Source organism: Mauremys reevesii, linkage group 23 (assembly GCF_016161935.1).
Source record: "Mauremys reevesii isolate NIE-2019 linkage group 23, ASM1616193v1, whole genome shotgun sequence".
NCBI classification, from domain to species: Eukaryota; Metazoa; Chordata; order Testudines; family Geoemydidae; genus Mauremys; species Mauremys reevesii.
Window position 1 is genome coordinate 21,454,390 of NC_052645.1, and position 19,955 is coordinate 21,474,344.

The following is a 19,955-nucleotide window of genomic DNA, read 5'->3' on the forward strand; positions in this document are numbered from 1 at the left end:
ATAGTAAGTACGTATAGTGTAATTATTTTATGCACACAGGTCTTTGTGTGGAAATCTGACTGTTAATTGACTGGTCTGAGATATTTTGTATTGGTGTTTATCGGACGCTGTCAACTCCAGTTGCATTTATTTACTTGAAAGTTTTTAATGTGATATAATTGGAAAAGGCCTATGCCAAATTTGCATATTGATTTGACATTTAAGAGTATGATTAAATAAAAGCTACTGAGGTCATCACTTGACTAAATTGGCTTAATGAGTGTTGATTACACTGTGCTCGTTGATTTGATTTGGCGAGATCACTCCATCTCTTGTACTTTTGGGTCTGTTACCACTTTCTGTTCGATTATTATGGATTGGGATGGGGAAGACGCCAGCTCCATCAATGCTCCTGGATTGATGGAATCACTGTGCACCGTATGACCAGCTTATCCAAAAGATTGTGAATATCTCTCATATGGCATTTTTCTCTCCATTGTTAAGGACTTGGTCCCTGAAGTCCTTATTCACTCTTCACTCAAGGGGAAATTCATTCTAGCATAAGGAGGGCCTAACACAAGGCTCAAAACTGGCATTGCCACTTTGCACAGGCACAAATTTCACCTTCAGTCCTCACTCTTGGAACTGGACCATAAGTTATTCTGCAAAGTTTATCAGACCTGATGTGTTTCCTGTTTTATTCTTAGTAGAAACTTTAAATAAGAGAAACGTGCAGAGGAATCAATATTGTCCACTCACTTTGTAAGCATAGAACTCAGGGAAAACAAAGAGAGGCACCTGTAGCTGATGGGAGATAGTTTCTCAGGCTCCTCTACTGTGTTTGAATGTGCTTTGCACAAGGCTGACTTGCATTTATAGTCAAGGAAGCCTGGAACGACTACTTTACTGAGCAGTAGTGACCTGCAATGCCACACAGACGCTTGGTGCATTGCCCCTAGTCTTTCCAGCCAGGGTAAAGAAAGGATAAGCCAAAATCTAGTTCTTATTAACTTTTGGGCCATCTTTCTTAGATATGACACCAACTTTCAATCTCAAGGGTTCTCAAACTGGGGGTTGGGACCCCTCAGGGGGTCGCAAGGTCATTACATGGGGGGTCATGAGCTGTCAACCTCCACCCCAAACCCCCCTTGCCTCCAGCATTTATCATGGTGTTAAATATATTTAAAAGTGTGTTTAATTTATTGGGGGGGGGGTCGCACTCAGAGACTTGTGATGTGAAAGGGGTCACCAGTAAAAAAGGTTTGAGACCCACTGTTCTATCTTTAATGTTTATGGGGAGTCAAGAAACCTGGGTTCTATTCCCAGCTCTGGAGCTTGCTCACGTGCTTGGCAGAAGTCAGGTCGGTTCTTATTTTCAGAAGTGGTCAGCATCCAACACCCCACTTTAAACTCAGGAATGCCCAGCACCTTGCGTATCATTATGATAATGACTAGCAACCCCAAGTGAGATCAGGGCCTCATTGTGCAAGGAACTGTACATAAACATAATAAGAGACAGTCCCTGCCCTGAAGAGTTTATACTATAAATAGACAAGACAGACACAGGGTGTAAGAAAAGGAGTACTGTTAATCCTAATTTACACATGGTAAACTGAGGTACAGAGAAATGGTATTTAGGCCCCTAACTTCCATTGCTCTGAATGGGAGTTAGGGCCAGATATTTAAAGGTATTTAGGCCCTAAGTGATATGTTCAAGCTCACCGAGGGAGCCTGTGGCAGAACCAGGAATGGAATCCATATCTTCAGATTCCCAGCCCAGTGCTTTAATCACAAGATCACGCTTGCTCTCTAATCTTTCTGTGTCTACGTTTTCCCACCTCTGAAATGGGTATCATAACACCTTCCCACTTCTGCAAATTACTTTGACATCCTCAGGTGACTTATTTTCTCCTGTAAGGGAAGAGGATTCTAGTATAACAATCTTGCCCCCCGACACACCAATTTTTTCCAACCTGTGAGTTATTCCGTTAACAATTCAGGCCTCCTCGGTGACATGAATGACGGGGTAGTTTCATTCTCACTTCCGTTAATGGAAGTCTATTTATCGCTCTCATTGCTGCCCAAGAAAGGGTATTGCCTCTCACAGTGATATCAGCTATAAGGTAGTGCAGCTTCCCTGCCTCCTGTGGCTTGCAGACAGAGAGAGAAATGTGAGAGCATATTATACTGGCATACGGTTGTTCATTTCAGCACATAATGGGTAAGAAATAGTCAAATATAATGAACTTCAATGGAATTTGATCTGATCTTATAATTCCAACTTCAAGCAGCTCAGTAATGCAAATCAAATATCCCACTATTCCCTAATTATGCCAATAATACGTGAATTGAGACTTCAAAATTCCAGCAGAACATAATGTATAAAGGAGATGTCTATATTTGCTCTGTTTATTCAGCAAGCTTTCTAGCTCCCATTAAGCCTTATACATGCCTGGGGCCCTGTGTGCATTATGCTTAAGAGATGGGACCCACATAAATGGGAGCAAAGATCCACAGGTTTTATTGTACTAAGAGTGAAGCAGAAAGACCTGCAACCTTAGCTTCCATGGAGCCATAAAAAAGGGCTGCAGGATGCAGGCTGGATGAGAAGAAGGGTGATTGAGGTACTAGCTTTAGATTCCAGAAAATCAGCCTCATGTCCTGTGCTTATCAAAGACTCACCGTGTGACCTTGGGATACTTAATCCGTTGTGTCTCAGTTTTCCATCTGTAAAAACTGGATAAAGCCCTTCCCTTGTCTGTCTTGTTCATTTCTGGAGCAGAGGCTGTCTCTAACTAGGTGTATGTACAGGCCTTAGTGCAGTGGAGGCCTGATCTTGGCTCTACAGGAATACGAACAAGAAGAGGTTTATTTACAAATGCGAGAACCATTGACCCACTGTTCCAGCTCTTCTAGACATCAAGATAAAATATTTCGGTCATTCAGCTTTGTGACAAGGTGCCAGGAGCCTAGAGCTGACCCAGCAGGCTGGTCATGAAGGGTACGTCTGCACTGCATTTAAAAATCCGCAGCTGAGCCGTGACTGCTGGCTCAGGCTAGAGGGCTGGGGTCCCATGAAGTGGGTGGGTTCTGGAGCCTGAATGCCTACACCACAATGAAACAGCCCCTTAGCCCGAGCCAGGGCCAGCCGTGAGCGTTTAGACATATCCTAACGCATTAACTCTTCCCTGCCTGGAGTGGATTTAATTGATGGGTGTTCAAACGGCTTAATTAGGTAGGAGGCTGATGAGTTAATGAGAGTAATCAACCCATCAGCTGGGAACAGTTAAAGGACAAGAAGGAAGTGCAAGGGGGAGAATGGTAGGCCAAGGATAAAGGATCATGAGATCTTACCCTCTTCCTTCCTCGCGAGTGGGCTAAGAGGAAAGTCTGCTCCCAATTGCATGTTGCCGTTCTAGCACTTTGCTTCTACTGGCTGAGAATGTCCCTTTAATTAATAACTTTGTAAACAGAGAGACCAGAAAGCTCTTTATCCTTACGTTCCTTCCCTGACCCCGATGTTCACAGACCCCTGAGCTGCCTCTTGTGCCATGCAATCCACTGCAGGCGACCTCCAGCAAGCCAGGCTGAGCTGGGATTGAATTGGGATGGTGGCCGTGCTGGAGAAGAAGCTGATTTCTGGGTTTCATGCCAGCTTGCCCTTCTAGTTCCATCCTTACCCCATTGTCAGAGGGGAGCTTGTGCACAGCGTTCCTGGGGCTCGGTGCAGCGGAAGATGTGATGCTGCCTTTGGAGAAGTTTGCTGCGGGAAATGAAGTTCTATACGGAGTATATGCCATTAATTCAGCACATTGAATTATTCAGAGGTTTAGAATAATGAATCAGGGAGCAAAGTCTGATGTTCTGAAGCTCTGCAGGGGAGTCTCAGGCAGCCCCTTGTCTCAGGCCCTTGTGCAGCAAACCTTGCCAGCGCTCGCCGAACGGGAGCACTGTGCCAAGCTGTGACTCTAAAACATTTCCTTTCAGTCCATTTCTTGTGGTTACATGAGCAGCACATTCCACTTCATTGCACATAAAAGGAAACTCGGGGCCCAGTCAAGTGAACAATTGCAGCTCACTGTCACCTCTTCTCCAAATCAGGTGCTTCATATGCAGCAGCACACAGAGGAGGAACCCAGAGAGCTGTGACTCTGGCACGTAAGACTCCTGCAAAGCCCTTTTCCCCTCTCCAGCTCAGTGCAGTGAGGAATAGGGGCCACTTCCTGGTCTGGCCTAAATCAGGTCTAATGGAGCAATGCTGATTTGAGGATCTGGCCCTGTATGTACCTAGCTCCATCAACCGTGACAACAAGAGAAGCTGGCAGGAACATTTCCCCTTTAAATACCTAGGAACACTTTTGCAGAGAAGACATCCGATTTTTTAAAATTCTTTTGCATTGGAATGATTATATCTAGTGTTATTTTGCATGGCTCTCTACTTATTACCATTTAATATTTATATAGCAATAGTACCCAGCAGCCCCCTTTGGGATCATGCCTCCCTTGTGTGGGGTGCTGTACAAACAGCTGATTAGTATTAGTGATTGTCTGGATTACAATGCTGCCTAGACATCCCAAGTCAGATCAACGCCCCATTGCGCTAGGTGCTGTCCATGCATAGTGAGAGGCAGTCCCTGCCCGGAGACATTCACAATCTTAATGACAAGATGGGCAAAGGGTGTGAGGGAAAACAACAACACAGAAAGGCGAAGATCCCAAGTCTGAGGTGCCCTATTCCAGGGACCTTGCTGCCTCCTCAGCTTCTTCACTAAAAGCTCCTGTTAATGCCTCAGTTTCATCCCCAGTCCTTGCATATGTGTCTGATTTTAAAACACGACTATTTGCCTGCAAGACAGACGAGTGTCTGTGTTCTGAGAGGGGCACTGATGGGGCAAACGTAACTCCTACTGGAATTACATGTAGAAGGCACCCAGATACGGTGGGAATGGGAGCCAGTATAAAATCCAAGATACAGTCGACCCTCCGAGTTCTGATCACCTCGGGAATGGAGGTGGTTCGTAACTCTGAGGTTCTATTGTACCGTAACAGATAAATAAACGGCTTTCTCTGGCAGGTCACTGATCTGACTCTGCATGTAACTGGGGAATATTATCCCAGATATATTCATGCTGTAATTTGGATACTTCAAAAGGTACCTGGCCCCCTACTCATCCTACAAATGGGTCTATTAATGACTATCCCCCCTTATGAGAACCAGGACAACTGAATTTCCCTCTCTAGCAACTTTGCTCTCTGCACTGTGGGCCTTGTTAATATTCATAACAGAAAAGTCTCATTGTCTGTTTCAACCTACTCTGTGTGGCCCATGGCTCTGAGCTAGACAGATCACTGGCTCTATAGCAGAAGCAACAGCATCAGAGCCTCGTTGCTTGGAGGGATGGGAATCAACAGCACTATAGGAAACAACACAGGTAGGTGAATAGCAAACTGGAAGGGGATCCAACTAACCTCCCGTGGCCCAAGGTTCATCCATTGTCTCTACTCGGCCTTCAGCTCAGCCCCTTAGGATGCAGAGATGTTAGAGATTTGACGGAGTACATGCATGGATGTCTGTAGCATCCAGCAGCCTAAAGGTTAAGGAAGCCCCCTGGTTACAGTCAGTTTGTTGCCATGTGGAGAACTCCAAATATACCTTGGAGAGACTTGCACTGAAGTTTTGTCAAAGCCAAACTTCCCTGCTTAAAATTCTACAGCTCCTAGGGTAATTTATGGCTGCTTGTGCTACCTTATCAATTTGGGACTCTGAGAACTGGAGGCAGCTAATTCAAGTCTATCAGCTTCTTCCCATTGTCTTTACAACATTCAAGTTAATTAAAAGATTGGCAAACATTAAAAAGAGCTTAACAAAATCAAAAAATCGTCAGGCCTTTCTGTCACTAAATAGATTCCAGCAGGGTTCCATATCCTGGCCAAATCAGTTAATGCATGTGACACAATCTCTCTCCCAATCCCTCATCCTTGTATCATGTTGAAAATGTGCATTATTCTGGGTGTTGCAGGACCTCCCTTTTTCAGTGTCATGCAGAATAAAAGGCTCCATTATTTCTTGTTCGCTTTCAGATTTCCAGCACAGGGGTTGTAAACTCAAAATCCTGCACTAGAAGATGATGTTTCTTAGGGGGCAAGATGTTACAGGGGATGCAAAGTTCCTATTGGAGAAAATGTGGATGCTACACACCATTGTTGTCGGACTGTCAGTTATTCACTGGGTTTGGAAAGATGAATTATTGAACAAAGCTGGCATTTTGGAGCTCTGCTGTGGGATCCTGCAGGAGGCTGTGCTCAGAGCAGCCAGGTGTCATTTTCAGCAGAGCTCAGAGCTTCCTGCATCTCTTTCATTCAACACCTCGAGGCCATGTACCCAGCTGCACATTCTCCTCAAATGTCCAGAAGTGCAAGAGGTGGGTTCAGAGCTGCATGAAAATGGCTTGGATTTTGCTTCATGGATATTTTTGCACACGGTAGAAATGTCACTGCAATTCATGTATTTCACATTTGCCATTGTTTGGCCCCGATTTAGCATTTCTATTATTTATTCCCTACGCTCCAGTAGCACCTTGAGGCTCCAGTTGAGCTCAGGGCTCCTTGCTGTGCATTGTACAGAAATAAAAGAAAGTCTTTGCTCCAAGGGTCCCGATCCTGAAAATGGATCCAGGTAGGTGGAGCCCCATTGATTTAAATGGGATTTAGTACAGGTGCAGCTGTCTGCTTGTCTGTTTTTGCAGGACCAGGGCCTAACCAGAGACAAGGCACGACTAGTGGGGGCAGGACATAAGGAAGGAGATGGGCAGCGCAGTGGTGATGGCGGGAGGAACACCGGTTGCATATATCAGTTGCGGCTTCAGTTTGGAGGTTTGTGGTTTCGTTTGAGTTTTCAGGGCAAGATAAATGAACAAGTGAGACTAACACATTAAATCAATGGTGACATCACACTGACTGCGGAGATTTGACTTTTGTTTCCCCCACTTGTGCCCCCCAAAATGGGGCCAGATTTGGGATTTAATGCAGTGGAGGAGCAGCTGGATCAAGAAGCCTGCGCAGTTTGACTTACTCCCAACAGAGCAAACTCAATCGAATGGCCTTCTGGGAATCCTCCAGAGTTCCTAACAGCAAAATCAATTTGGTGGTGGAATCGTTTTTCAAAGGAAGTGGTGGAAGTTCAGTCCCTTGGGACATTTAAAAACTGAACTGGACAAAGCCCTCAAAATTATGTCGTATGGAACAATCCTACATTAGCCTCTGGGGATGGCCTGTTTGACCTTAATATTGACTGAAATGTCTTTTCCGCTGTTAACTTCCCTGACCCTCAGATTAAAGAGTTTGCACAAAATGGAGAAAAACTGGGAAAAGCAAAGTCACAATTCAGAAAGGCTAAGAAAATAAGTTTAGGTCCCTGTGCAACCCATTTAATGAGCAAGTGACTTAAAATACAGGGCAGCTGAATTGCTGAGTTTGTCTGAAGGGTTTTCCCATGAAGCCCATTAAACCTTTTTATATAATTCTGCTGCTGCCACATCCCCAAATATTTTTGTCATCAGGAATTTCAGGAGATGAATCAAATACTTTAATAATCCTCCCCCCTCCAATTTAAAAAAACCACCTCCCTGATTCAACAGTCTCGGTGGCTTTAATAAGGGCTAAGTGAATTATGTGTTTTTTTTTCTTTTGAAGAGAAGATCTGTGCATTTTGTGTTTTTACAACAGCGCAAATTTATCCTGAAAAAAATACCCCATGTGTGTTCACAGCCTGAGGAAACGTATCATTTAGGAGCACTTCAGAGTGAACATACTCTAGGGTGACCAGATGTCCTGATTTTATAGGGACAGTCCTGATTTTTGGGTCTTTTTCTTATATAGGCCCCTGTTACCCCCCCGCCCCTCTCCTGATTTTTCACACTTGCTGTCTGGTCACCCTAACCTACTCAGTGTGTAGTTGATTGTCAAGCCAATAAAAACAACCAACCCTGGTTTTGACAGCCAGAGGGTTTAGCTCTGAGGTTATTGCATTGAAACCCTACCACCAGCTAGGGCTTCAGGAGGGCTCTTTATAAATATATTTGTAAGCTAAGGTCATGCTAATGATGGGGCCTACCTGACTGTCCTGGAGACTGAAGAGCTGCCGTACAGAGTGGTTTCCTTCCCCACACTGCTAGCCCTCGGCTGTACCTCGAGTGGGCTCTGAAAGGGCTGCTTTTTGAGGAGTGATGCTTCTCCCCGCCCATTCATTCCTTGATTGCTCTGTTGAGATTCTGCTAATCATGCCAATGGCTTCTGAGCTGTAGACACCTGGTCACTCCAAACTGGATTCAGCCCTCACATTAACTTCTTATAGGGGCCTCATTACGTGATTCAGATTTGAGTCAATGACCTAATGGTGAAAGGCTCCATAGATTATTATCTGCTAGACCTTTTAGATTGGCATTTTGAAAAGCCACCTGGCTTAGGAGACTCTGGTGGGTCTCCGAGTCTTAATGGAATGTGTCCTAAGTCACTCACGTGTTTTCAAAGATTGCACCTTAAGAGCTAGTTTTCTCCAACATTTTGAGCTGGAGGTTTCTGTTGTTGATCTGTGACTATTAGAACTATGGTATAAGTACTGGTATCTTTTAACACTATAGTAGTTCACTGCAGCATTAATTTATCATCATATATAGAATCAGACATAATGGGATCTAGAGCAATGTGGGGGCGCAAGGCCTGTATCCTGGACTGTAGATTTAGAAGTGTCAGAGCTTGATGTGGTGGAGAGGCTATTGGCCATGGGCATACAGCGGCTTCCACTCCCATTGCTGATGAAGTAAAGATTTTCTTTTGCGCACAACAGGGTTAAAAGGAGAAGCGTAGCCCCTCCTCACCCACACTGAGAGCAGAGGAGAGCTCCCCCTCCTCCTGTCCCTGGTTTGAATAAGCAGCGTTCCGCTCCATCCAGCTCCCATCCTGTCTCAATGTCCTTTGACAGCTGCACAGGGGAGCTGACACCAAGGCTGGAGGCTCACACAAATCAGGTCCTGGGGCTGCTGAAGTCATATTGGTTACTTTCTTGTATTGTAAGAGGCTGGCAGGAAGACGATTGAAGCATTCTTTGTAATGTTAGCACAGGAAGCAAACCACTCCGCTGATCATTCCATAGGACCGCGTGGATGATAATTCCTGTTTAATGACCTTTGAATCCCCCGTGTCCTGGACAGTAATATCTGTAAGAATGCTGCAGATGCAGGAAGGTACTTGTGGGTAAGAATTCAAAGAGACCAGCCAAGAGAGTCAAACCTCAGAAGTACATTCTAATGAATGATGCAAATCCTTCCATTAAGAATAAACTTTTCAAGCACTGCCTGAGTCTTGGGCACACACAGTAATTGACTTGAAACAAATTATTTAAAGCTTGAGAGATACACATCAAGTGTCTCTGGGTTTCCTGTCTTCAGGGGAGCCGCCTGATTTGGATTCTGAATCCCCATTTCTTTTTGTTTAAATGTTATGTTGTTAACCCTGATTCGTTCTTCTGTCTCTGGGTCTAAATGTTCTGCTTCCTCTCCACGACGCTTTGCTCTTCAAACTCCTTCCCCTCTCCTGTCATTTTTTGACACTCTTTGTCATTTGGAATCCTACTCAAAACCACTCTGTTTTCAGAATCTAAATGCTGCATTTTCTAGCCCCTGATCCAAAACCTTTTGGAGTCAATGGGAGCCTTTCCATTGACTTCTCTGCACTTCTGATCCTTTTCCTTCTCGTTGTGTAAACCCAGGGCTCTGTTCTCATGCAGCCACACAGACAATACTGTTTGTTTATACATATTATTTATTTGTGGTATGCCCACTGTGGGGCCTGGTGCTTTCCTTCTTCCCTATGGCCCTAGAAACCATAATGTTTGTATTAGATGAGCACCCAGAGGCAGTCAAGATCAGGGCCCATTGTGGTAGGTGTTGTGCAGACAGTTAGTAAGAGGCAGTCCCTGCCCTCAAACAGCTCTCAGTCTGCATGGACAAGACAGACCAAGCTGGGAGACAGGCAATATGATTATCCCCATTTTACAGAGGAAGAACTGAGGCACAGAGAGACTAAGTGACTTGCCAAGGGTCACGCCGGAAGTTTGTGGCAGTGCTGGTAAGGGAAGCCCAATCTCCTAGGTCCAAGTCTAGTGCGTTAAGCACAAGATCATCCTTCTTCCCCCCTGCTTCTCACCACGGCTTCCCTTGCTCTTTGTAACCTCTGGAAAATCCCCCTGTGAGGCCCAGCAGCTTTGGCAACTTTTTCTGCTGGATCCAGCCCACTGCTGAATTAATTCTAGCATGGGCTGTGTTCTGCTCCACAGAGAGTGTGATGACTGAACACAGCAGGTGTAGGCAGCAGAGGCTGTCAGAGCTTGTGGGCCCTGCAGCAGGATCTTTAAGGGTGAGACAGGGCAGATGGAACATGGCTGGGGAAGGAAGGAAGGAAATGGGGCTCACAGATGGTCATGAGGCTGTTCCAAAGTTGCGGGAAAGACACCCCCCCCCAATTCAATATCAATGGCTTTGGATAAGCTCCATGGAGTGAATCGAAGAGTTTTTCAAGACTTCTCCAAAGTGGACTGAAATCCCAAACCTGGTGAGGTTCACTTCCCGTGCGTTTCTATTTACTCAGATGGGTATGAAATGTTCACACTCTGCATGGAGTCACTAGGGTTTCTTGTTAAATAACTAACTATCAGAGGGGTAGCCGTATTAGTCTGGATCTGTAAAAGCATCAAAGAATCCTGTGGCACCTTATAGACTAACAGACATTTTGGAATTCACCCACGAAAGCTCATACTCCAAAACGTCTGTTAGTCTATAAGGTGCCACAGGATTCTTTGCTGCTTTGTTAAATAACATTAGTCATTTTTTTTAAAAATGTGGCTATTATCCTCATGGAAATTACCCTGCTTTTGATTAAATTTCCTACCACTGAGTCTCCAGGACATTTGCTGCTTGGGAACATCTGTCTCTAAAGGAGAGACACCACAGTGTAGTTTGATGGGGAAAAAAGCCCCATTTTTCATCCACAATATTAGCACACTTAATGTGACACCTCTTCTGTCGAGACAGACCCTTGAGTTCGCACAAACAGCTCCCTGGCTGTGCAATTCTGTTCTCCAATTTAGAGTTTAGTGTATTTACTAGGAGATCGCCCCTAAAGAACACCATTTACTAACCTGACAAAACCCAAATTAGATTTCAGCTTCTGTTGCTGTATGCCAGTGACAGGATGAGTTATCAGGGTAGAAAATGCAAACGCGGCACGTACCAAAAGGAAGCCGGTCTTTGCTTCCTGGCTCAGACCTGCTCACACTCGATTCTCTTTTTCCAGATAGAGATTTCAGTTTTAAAGGCATAGGAGAATGAAATGCCACTCAGTATCAAAAAGTGACAGAGCCTTCATGGAATTATGACATCCAGTATTGAGCATGTCCTCTCATGACTTCAACGCGCCACATCACCCCTAAGGGCTGGGGCCAAGTCTATGGCTACATCTTATAGGGCTCACAGGACAAGTGTTTATATTACAGACTCAGGTGACCCTACAGTTCCCACCCTCGAGATGGGAAGGGGTTGAGCCTGAACAAAGAGCCTTCTTTGTAGCCTTCCGGTTTCCAGGCAGCAAGGCAGGTTCATTCCAAAGGAGGTGGTGACATTGTACCAGTTCCTGTAATCCCTACAACTAGTGTCTTCCCAGAAAACTGCCTGCCACCTCCGCCTTCTGCTCCTGGGCTCACATGCCCTAAAAGGCCAGGGCTCTGTGCTCCAGATACCACTCCAGCCTGCCACCTCCTCTTCTGACTCACAGGCACAGAAGATCCCAAGTGGATTTGCAGGTTTAGTTAGGGATGAACCCCCCCTAAAGTTCACCTGCTTCTCTGAAGTCTACAAGCCTTTGGGACACTGCTGAAGAGGTGAAAGCAGTGGGCTCCTGGGGTTCATTCTGGGTTAGCCACTGACTCACCGGGTGAGAGTCACCTCTTTTTAGAGTGAGAACTCTTGCGACCAAGCCTCAGTTTCAACCAACCCTAAACTGTAGGCTGCATAGGAAAGCAAAGGATTATTAGTATTGTGTTCGGTCTCAGACAATTCTTCATCTTCATTCTCCTCTGTAAATGCATGTGCAATATCGTAATGCCTTTGCCCACCCCCTGCCACCTTTCAGATGTATTATTATTATTATTACTATTTTATTTATTATTTATTTGCCTTGCAGTAGCAGCTAAGGCCTCTACTCATGCACCAGGACCCCATTGTCCTAGGCACTGTGCAAACACAGAACAAAAAGCCAATCTGTGCCCCAGGAGAATATAATAATCCATTGCCCTTCTAGAGTGCTTTTAATGTAAGGGTCTCCAGGCACATTAAGACTCACAGTTAAGGTTATTGACGGCACCTGAAGCAGGTGAGTTTCATGCTTCCTGCTGTATGCCTGAGGAAACTGGGGCACAGGCTCTAGTGGTCATATAAAGGGACACACTGAAAAGCTCATTTTTGTACCCAGGCTTTGGAAAATAGGGGAGGAAGGGATGGGAAATTAGTAGAAGGGGGTGGGGATTTGATCTTCAGAGCTGCCTGGTTTGTTTGTGGTGGGTTATTCTGAATTATATTTGGCCATTAATCGACTATCTTCACAAATGGTCAGAAACAAAACGGTTTCTCAGGGTTCCCAACTATCACAAATTTATCATGCATGCCATGATATTTGGTACCTTTATAAAAGCCCCAGCTTCTGGAATCCTGTGATTACATGTGAATCTCAGCAATCCTTTCAAAATGAAAACATACTTCTAGCTCTCATTGTTGCAGAGAAAAGCTGGAAAGCATCACTCGAGAGCCCAGTAAAGCCTCAGAAAGCAGAAGGCAAAGAAAAAGGACCCAACATTTATTATTTCTTTTTAAATATCCTTATCTTTAAGCTAATCTCATGATATTTCAGGGCCTGACTCGTGATTTCTGAATACTCAGGCTTGGCAATGCTGGTTCAATATTTTTAATGGAGTGGTTTGCTCTTTTGTCAACTCTGGACATGCTGGAATGATTGACAACCCTTTTCTTATTAGGTAAAATGCCTTCTGTTGTTTGTGGCCAGTCATTTCTCTTCATCCCTCTAATAACCCTTTTAATTTGCTGAGTCTCATTTCCTGGATCTCCCTGGCCCTCCTCGCCAGGCTGTTTGTTTTTGAAAAGCCTCTTGCATAGCTGCTCTTGCTCTTTCCTGACCACGCTGCCCGTTTGGCTGTGTACATTTCACTATGATGAATTTCAGTTGCCGCTGCTCCAACTGTTTCTTAAACAGTGGCAGATGGAGCTGCAACAACAGAGGCGTGTTCCATGCAAAAAACCCTGCGTGGTTTTATGCAATTTATATTAGAAACAGGGATGGGAGGAAATGATGGATTTTTTTTTGGCCATTTGAAAGAAGCAAGAGCATTTGATAGCAGTCAAGGGGCCAGTGGCCTCATCAGAGCATTGTTGTTTTCCCTCAGGATTGATAGCTGGGGGTTGATAAGAGGTGGGAGCAGGGGCCCCCAACATGCACCCTCCCACCCATACCCCTCATGGACCCCCCAGCGCACCCCCCACACCTTACCCTGTTTAGAAGTGGGGCTTAAAGGTTTTTCAATCCAATAGTAGCTTTCAGTTCATATGTTTTGGAGTGAATTTCTTTCTGGTGAAAGGTCCAATGGTTAAGGCCCTGCTCCTGGAAATGACCCCCCGAGGGCCTGTCCCTGTGCCCACACACAGCCCCACTGAAATTGAGCGCAATCAGATCCCACCTGTAACTGCTGTTCTAATGCCGGGCAGATCCCACCGTAGCGTTCAGAGAAGAGATCATTTCAGTAGGGGGCACTGCTTGTTAACCCCTTCAGTTCCGCACTGCGGGATGGATCCTCACTTGGTGTCAGCTCTACTGAGGCCAACAAGCTATGCTGGTGTAGCCTTTTATTTTAATTAAAGTGAATTCTGTACGGTGGTATTAGACCACCGTGGTTCGGCTCTGGAGGCTACAGTTTCAAGCCAGGGCCTCCCGGGGGGGAAGTGGGGCAATTTGCCTCAGGCCCCCACGAGAGTTTTTCGGGGCCCCTGAAGCGGGATCCTTCACTTGCTCCGGGAGCCCCGGAAAACTCTCGCGGGGCCCGGGCCCCCGGAGCTTCTTCCACTCAGGGTCGTTGTTGGCAATTTGGCGGTGGGGGGTCCTTCCGCTCCGGGGTGGAAGGACCCCCTGCCGCCGAATTACCGCCGAAGCGGGGGCCCCCTGCTGCCGAAGACCCCAGGCCCTCTGAATCCTCTGGGCGGCCCTGTTTCAAGCTTAACAGAGTGACAGTCACCTCTGCTCCTTGCTTCCAAGTTAGTCTCTAGGAACTAATGAAGACCAAGGATAGTGACCACACAGCCACTCACCAGTACAAGGTCTAGTCTATTTTGCACGTTTTATTAAAGTTACAGTTAAAGTGATGATTACCCAAACATACAGAAATTCTATACAGACCTATGCACAAGTTACAACTATAGTTATACTCACATCCTTAACAACAGCGTTAGGGTCTGATGGGTCTCTCCTAGCTTGATCATCAGTAGAGGGATGGTTTCTGCTGCAGTCTCCCATAGGGAGCTCAGTTTTCCTGTTCTGGGCATCCCCTTTCTATAATGCGATTCTGTCTATACCTACATTCTGCGCGTGTCCATTAAAGTGTCAACCCGCTTTTCTCTTATTGATCTGTGTCCCCTGGAAACGTAAGGGACCCCAATTTTCTATAGGCTGTGCAAGCTTCCTTTGTTCTCATTAGCATGGACACACAACCTGTATCCCGTGGTTTAAGACACACGTCTGAGACAGATGTGCCTTTGCAGTATTTTTATGATATAATATTAATCTGCTGGGTAATTTTGCACTATGTTGCCACTTGGTACCTCTTTTCCCATAATCTTAGGGCATTGGGTTATTTCTTGGTTATTGGCTTAAGTCACCATTTCTTGTCTCCAAGGCCTAAAATAGCGAAGCTAAAGTCTTGCAGGCCTCAGCCTATGGGATCTTGCATTTCAGCTTGTCTTACCGATGTCTAATACTTGGTTCCTCTAAATACTGATCAATCTTATACTTTTATAATCCTACAAATTAACTCTAACATACAATAAATATATGTAATATAACATATTGATTAATCATAACATCACACAAGAAATGGATAATAAACTAAAATCGTTGGTTACACTGGCCTACGCCAGTAAGAATTTGGCCCTGAAACCTGAGTGGAATGTAAGGGCATTTAGTGCATGATCACCAGATGGGAGCTGCTTTTCTGAGTTATTACTATTTCTTATTAATTTCTGCCAGGCACTTTCTGGATGTCCCTGTCCTGCTCGCCGTCTCAGGATGGGCAGACAAGTAGGCCACAATTCGAGGAAGGTGAATAACCAGTTGGGACATTTTAATACACCTCATGCGTAGGCAGCCGTGCAGAAGTGGGTCATTCAGAGGGACCTTTCAGGTGAGCCCAGCGAGCTCGTACCATGAGCATGTGTGGAAAGGTCACAGTGGGCAGTTGGTTAAACATGATCTAATTTATTTTTGCTACGGTAGCACCTAGAATCATCAGCCAAAATCAGGGCCCTGTTGTTCTAGATGCTGTACCAACATATAGGAAGGACCAGCCCCTTTCCCCAATCTGCATAAACAAGGCAAACAAATATGTAGAGTGCCTGGCCCAAGGTCATCCAGCAACAAAGCTACGCTAGAACACAGGTCTTCTGAGCCTCGGTCAGGTACCACCTCCACCAGGCCATGCTGCCTCTCGGGTAAAGCCTGCAGAACGGAATAACATAGAGGACAGATAGAAACCTTGAAGAAAACTGATGATAAAGAACTGACCTGAAGTCAATAGGTGCTTCAATAGCTGGATACCTTTGAAAACCAGCCCCTCCCATAACTCATCCCTGCAGTTTTTCTTGCATCTTCATCTGCAGGGCAGAACACGTGAATTATTTTCAGGATTCCTTGTACGTGTAACTCTACTTAATGCCTTCGATAGCTGCCTTTGTGCTAGTGACAGAAGTTAAAGCTAGTACACAGTTTCTTAATCACTTTTTGGCAAACATTGTTAAGCCTCATTAATGTAAATTAATAGATGATCTATTCTTTTTTCCAGGGCCTGAAACCCCTCACATGAACTTAAATTGTGTAGGAACTGCCTCACAGGCCCTGGGGTGGGATGTGCAAAGTTCTAACCTGGGATTTATCTTTAAATGAAAAAAAAAAAGGGGGTGGGTCGGTGGGAGGGGTAGGGGCGGATCATTTTTAAAGACTTGGTGAGAGCAAGTAAAGATGGCAGTAAAATGTGGAGGGGAGGGATAGCTCAGTGGTTTGAGTCTTGGCCTGCTAAACCCAGAGTTGTGAGTTCAATCTTTGAGGGGGGCCACTTAGGGATTAGGAGCAAAAATCAGTACTTGATCCAGCTGTCAAGGTACCTTCCAGTTGTAGGAGATTGGTTTTATATTTTGTTTTTGCAGGGTCTCTCCCCTCAGATCAGTATAACCAATACCAAATGAAGTGAATTATTCCATTTTATTCTAGTAACACCCAAAGGACCCATCCGGTGGCTGTACTAACGTAGGCCTCAGCCCCACAAGAGAGAGCCCACATGCAGACACCAGGGCCAGCAGAGAGTGCTACTGAAGTGACCGGGATTCTCCTTGCAGAATGGGGCTCTCAGATAACAGGCCATCCCTCCTCTGTTTATAACACTCAGCGTGCTTAATGCAGATCTCTTTCCTACAGCTCTGCCTACCTGCTGCATCACTCACTGCTAAGGAAACAGTCTAGACTAGGGGGAAAAGCCCACCTCAAGCAGACCTTGGTGCTGTAGGACACTGAAACTCTACAGCCATAAGTCCTGTCCAACCAGTCAGGTGTTGGTGGGGGATAAATCACCCCAGGCTGTGTTCGCTTGCAGGCAGAGAGGCACCTGTGGCAGTCAGCAGGGATTATTATAAAAGGTCCCAGCCTTGGCTAGTAGCAGAAATGGCAGGTGCAGTGAGTGGATAGGTGCCTCTGCCCCGATCCCTTTAGACTGGCACTGTAGGGCTGAATGTGTTGCTCTGCACAATTTATGATTATTCATGCAAGAGTAAAGTGGGTGTGAATAGCTGCTTTCTGAAGTGGTATAGGGTAGTGGGCCCAATACTGCCAAAAGTGGAAAAGGGGACTATTAATCTTTGTTTTGTATCATGTCAGGTTTTAGGGGGAAGGTTTAAATGGAAAGACAATGAATTAGGAAGTGAGGCGAAAATAATTCCCCAGCCATAGTTATATACAAACAAAGCCACCCTTGGCCGATAATTACACAGCAAGGCTGGTGCTTTTGTCTCAGAACAGGGGACTCCAATTTCCTCCATTTTTTTATTAGCATTTTAAAGAAAAGAATATTCAAGGGGCTGGAGGTTGAAATAATCTCTTTATTCTGAAATGGCAAAGATTCTGGGTGCAGGCCAAGTAATTAGGTTCCAAATTTGAAATGAAATGTTTCCCTTGAAATAAGAATTTAAATGAATTAGCTGCATCTCTCGCTAGGCACTGAAAGATCTGGTTAAGTTAAAAGCGAAGTATAATCTTGGCTTGGCACATGCAGTTTAATTACAGGAAGGTTTGAGAACAAACAAAAAACACACTGTGAGTGCAGGGCCCAGCATGGTTAGCTCTAGGATTTTTTAAATTATTTTACAAGTATTGAAATTGCTTTCTAATTAATTTACTCTGTTGACCTATTTGTGGGTCTATGGAAATTAGGTTAGTTAATTCAACTAGGGAGCGAGCTATGTCATTGAAAGCTTAAACTAGAGGCACCTGTTAGAGATTCAGCTTCCAGAGCTGCCTGAGGATTTATTACTTGTGACAGGAATCCCATCTCCTTGTTTACAGCTGTGGCTTGGGCGGTGCGAAAGTCCTGGGAAGGAAGCAAAACGCTGCTCTCCTATTTGGAAAGATGAGTGTGATTCTCTTTGCAGAATAGTTTTAAATCCAATTGAGCTCTCACTGGTGCTCAGTCCAGAGCCACGTCCCCCTTTCTGGGACTGAATGCTCTCTTCAATTAGGATATGTAGAGCAATGTTCAGTGACTATGTGGTGCTGGCCTCTGCTGGGGTTAGTTTGAACTGTTCTGTGCAACCGGACTGTGTGTCTACGCACCCAGTCAGTGTGCCTACCTCCTGAAAGCCACAATAAGCCGAGTTTGGCCATCCTTTGGAACTAGGGGTCAGGTTAAATTAATCTCTGCCTTTTGGCCTTACACTTGAACATCAAATTTAGGAGTGAGGCTAATAAGAATTGAGTTAGCAACCATGTGCAAAAACTGAATACAAAGAAAAGATACAGCAGTGAGGCGGGAATGAATTGGGGTAGCACTGAACATCACTGAGAGTATAAAACAACAGAAACTCAAATTCTTACAGGCCAGTTTTGTGTCTGGAAAAAATATCATCTGTTTCCACTTTATTGTCTGTGCTTTCAGATCTAAATGCCAACCCTATAGACCCAGACAGGGATCTGAACATGTTAAACTGGATTTGTTCTGGGTCTTGTGCCATCATTGGGAATATATTCTGCAGGCCAAATCCTGCCCTTGTTTGCCACCTATGCAACCTAATATTCATGGAGGATTAGCTATTTGCTCAATACAGAATAGACAGGGCTGTGATAGAAATAGAAATAGTTGGGCTTATTAGGGATACATGTTTAGCTCACCTCCTGATTCCTCTGTATGCCAGTACTTTAATGATGCTATCTTTAATCTCTGAAAAGGTTTTCCTCTCTACACTGCCTCCCCACCACTATCTGTCTAACCTATCAGTGTTCCAAGAGGCTAATCCACCAAGTGTCTGGGCATGATCTTACTTTTTCACCTTTTTTCCCTAAGAAGTAACTTAGTCTCACTATGTTTATAGAGCGAAACACGGACCACAGTGAAATAGTTGTAAGAATCCTTTTTAACACAGGAAAAACAGTGTATTTTCCATTAATTTTATTCTCAGAAATGGCTGAATGGTCTTTGAATTTTTTTTTTATTTATTGAAATTTTAAATCAGCCTGAGGCAGACACCTGGCATGACAAATTTTATTCCAAATATCCCAGAGTTTGGCAAAATCATACGTAACTGAAAACAGGACCTATAATGGGAAATATTGGGCACCCATAATGCCTGGCTGCCGGGTCCACTTAGACTAACCACAAGTATATTTGGATGTGCCCAGCTTTATCCTGTATGTTTTATACACATGGCGATTAGAAAATATGGAGACTGCTTGTGCCCTCATTCTTTTGATACCTAAATAAAAATACATTGTACAACATATAGCAAATTTTTATAAGGAATTTTAGAGAGATTTGGGTGTTGAAACACATTGGATATTTGCCTGGAAAAACAAACAGTGAAGAATGTAGTGAAGGTTGCTGTCACTAAAAAAAGCTGCTGGGAATTTCAGTTGTGAATGATTAGAAAACAAGATATCTGCTGCTATTGTGGATAATAATCAGGGAAGTGTGAATTACAAAGAGTGTAACAAGACCAAAATGGGATCCGAGACCTTCATTAGGCACTCGCTGCTTAAGAAACAGAGTTGTAAATATTGGAAGAAAGCCCCTGTCCAGTCTATAAAATTCAAATTGTTATTTGAACTGCAGATTTTTAAAGGCTTCTTTGGAATTCTAGAAATTGATTTTTTTTGTCACCGCCTGATGTCTGTTGCTCAACATTCCAAGGTAGCCTGATATTGAATTGCTTTCAAAATGACCTTCCATTATTGGGAATTATAGTGACAATAACATGTAACAGTGACAGGAAAAACAAAACAAAAACAAAAAAACCCCTTGCTCCTCTAGTAACATCCTCTGTTCCAAACATTTCCCCATCTGGTAGAACCAAATTCACACTTGTTTTGCTTTCCTGGGATGTGTTGATACA

General features: G+C 44.6%; 1 long non-coding RNA gene across 1 annotated transcript in view; it reads left to right on the top strand.

Moving 5' to 3' along the window:
* LOC120389304 overlaps positions 1 to 6,894 on the top strand; it is a 45,893-nt gene extending 38,999 nt beyond the window's left edge. The window contains exons 2-3 of the long non-coding RNA XR_005590861.1: positions 6,061 to 6,401; positions 6,726 to 6,894. This is a non-coding gene — a long non-coding RNA (uncharacterized LOC120389304). The remainder of the gene's footprint in view (positions 1 to 6,060; positions 6,402 to 6,725) is intronic.
* The last annotated feature ends 13,061 nt before the right edge of the window (positions 6,895 to 19,955 follow it).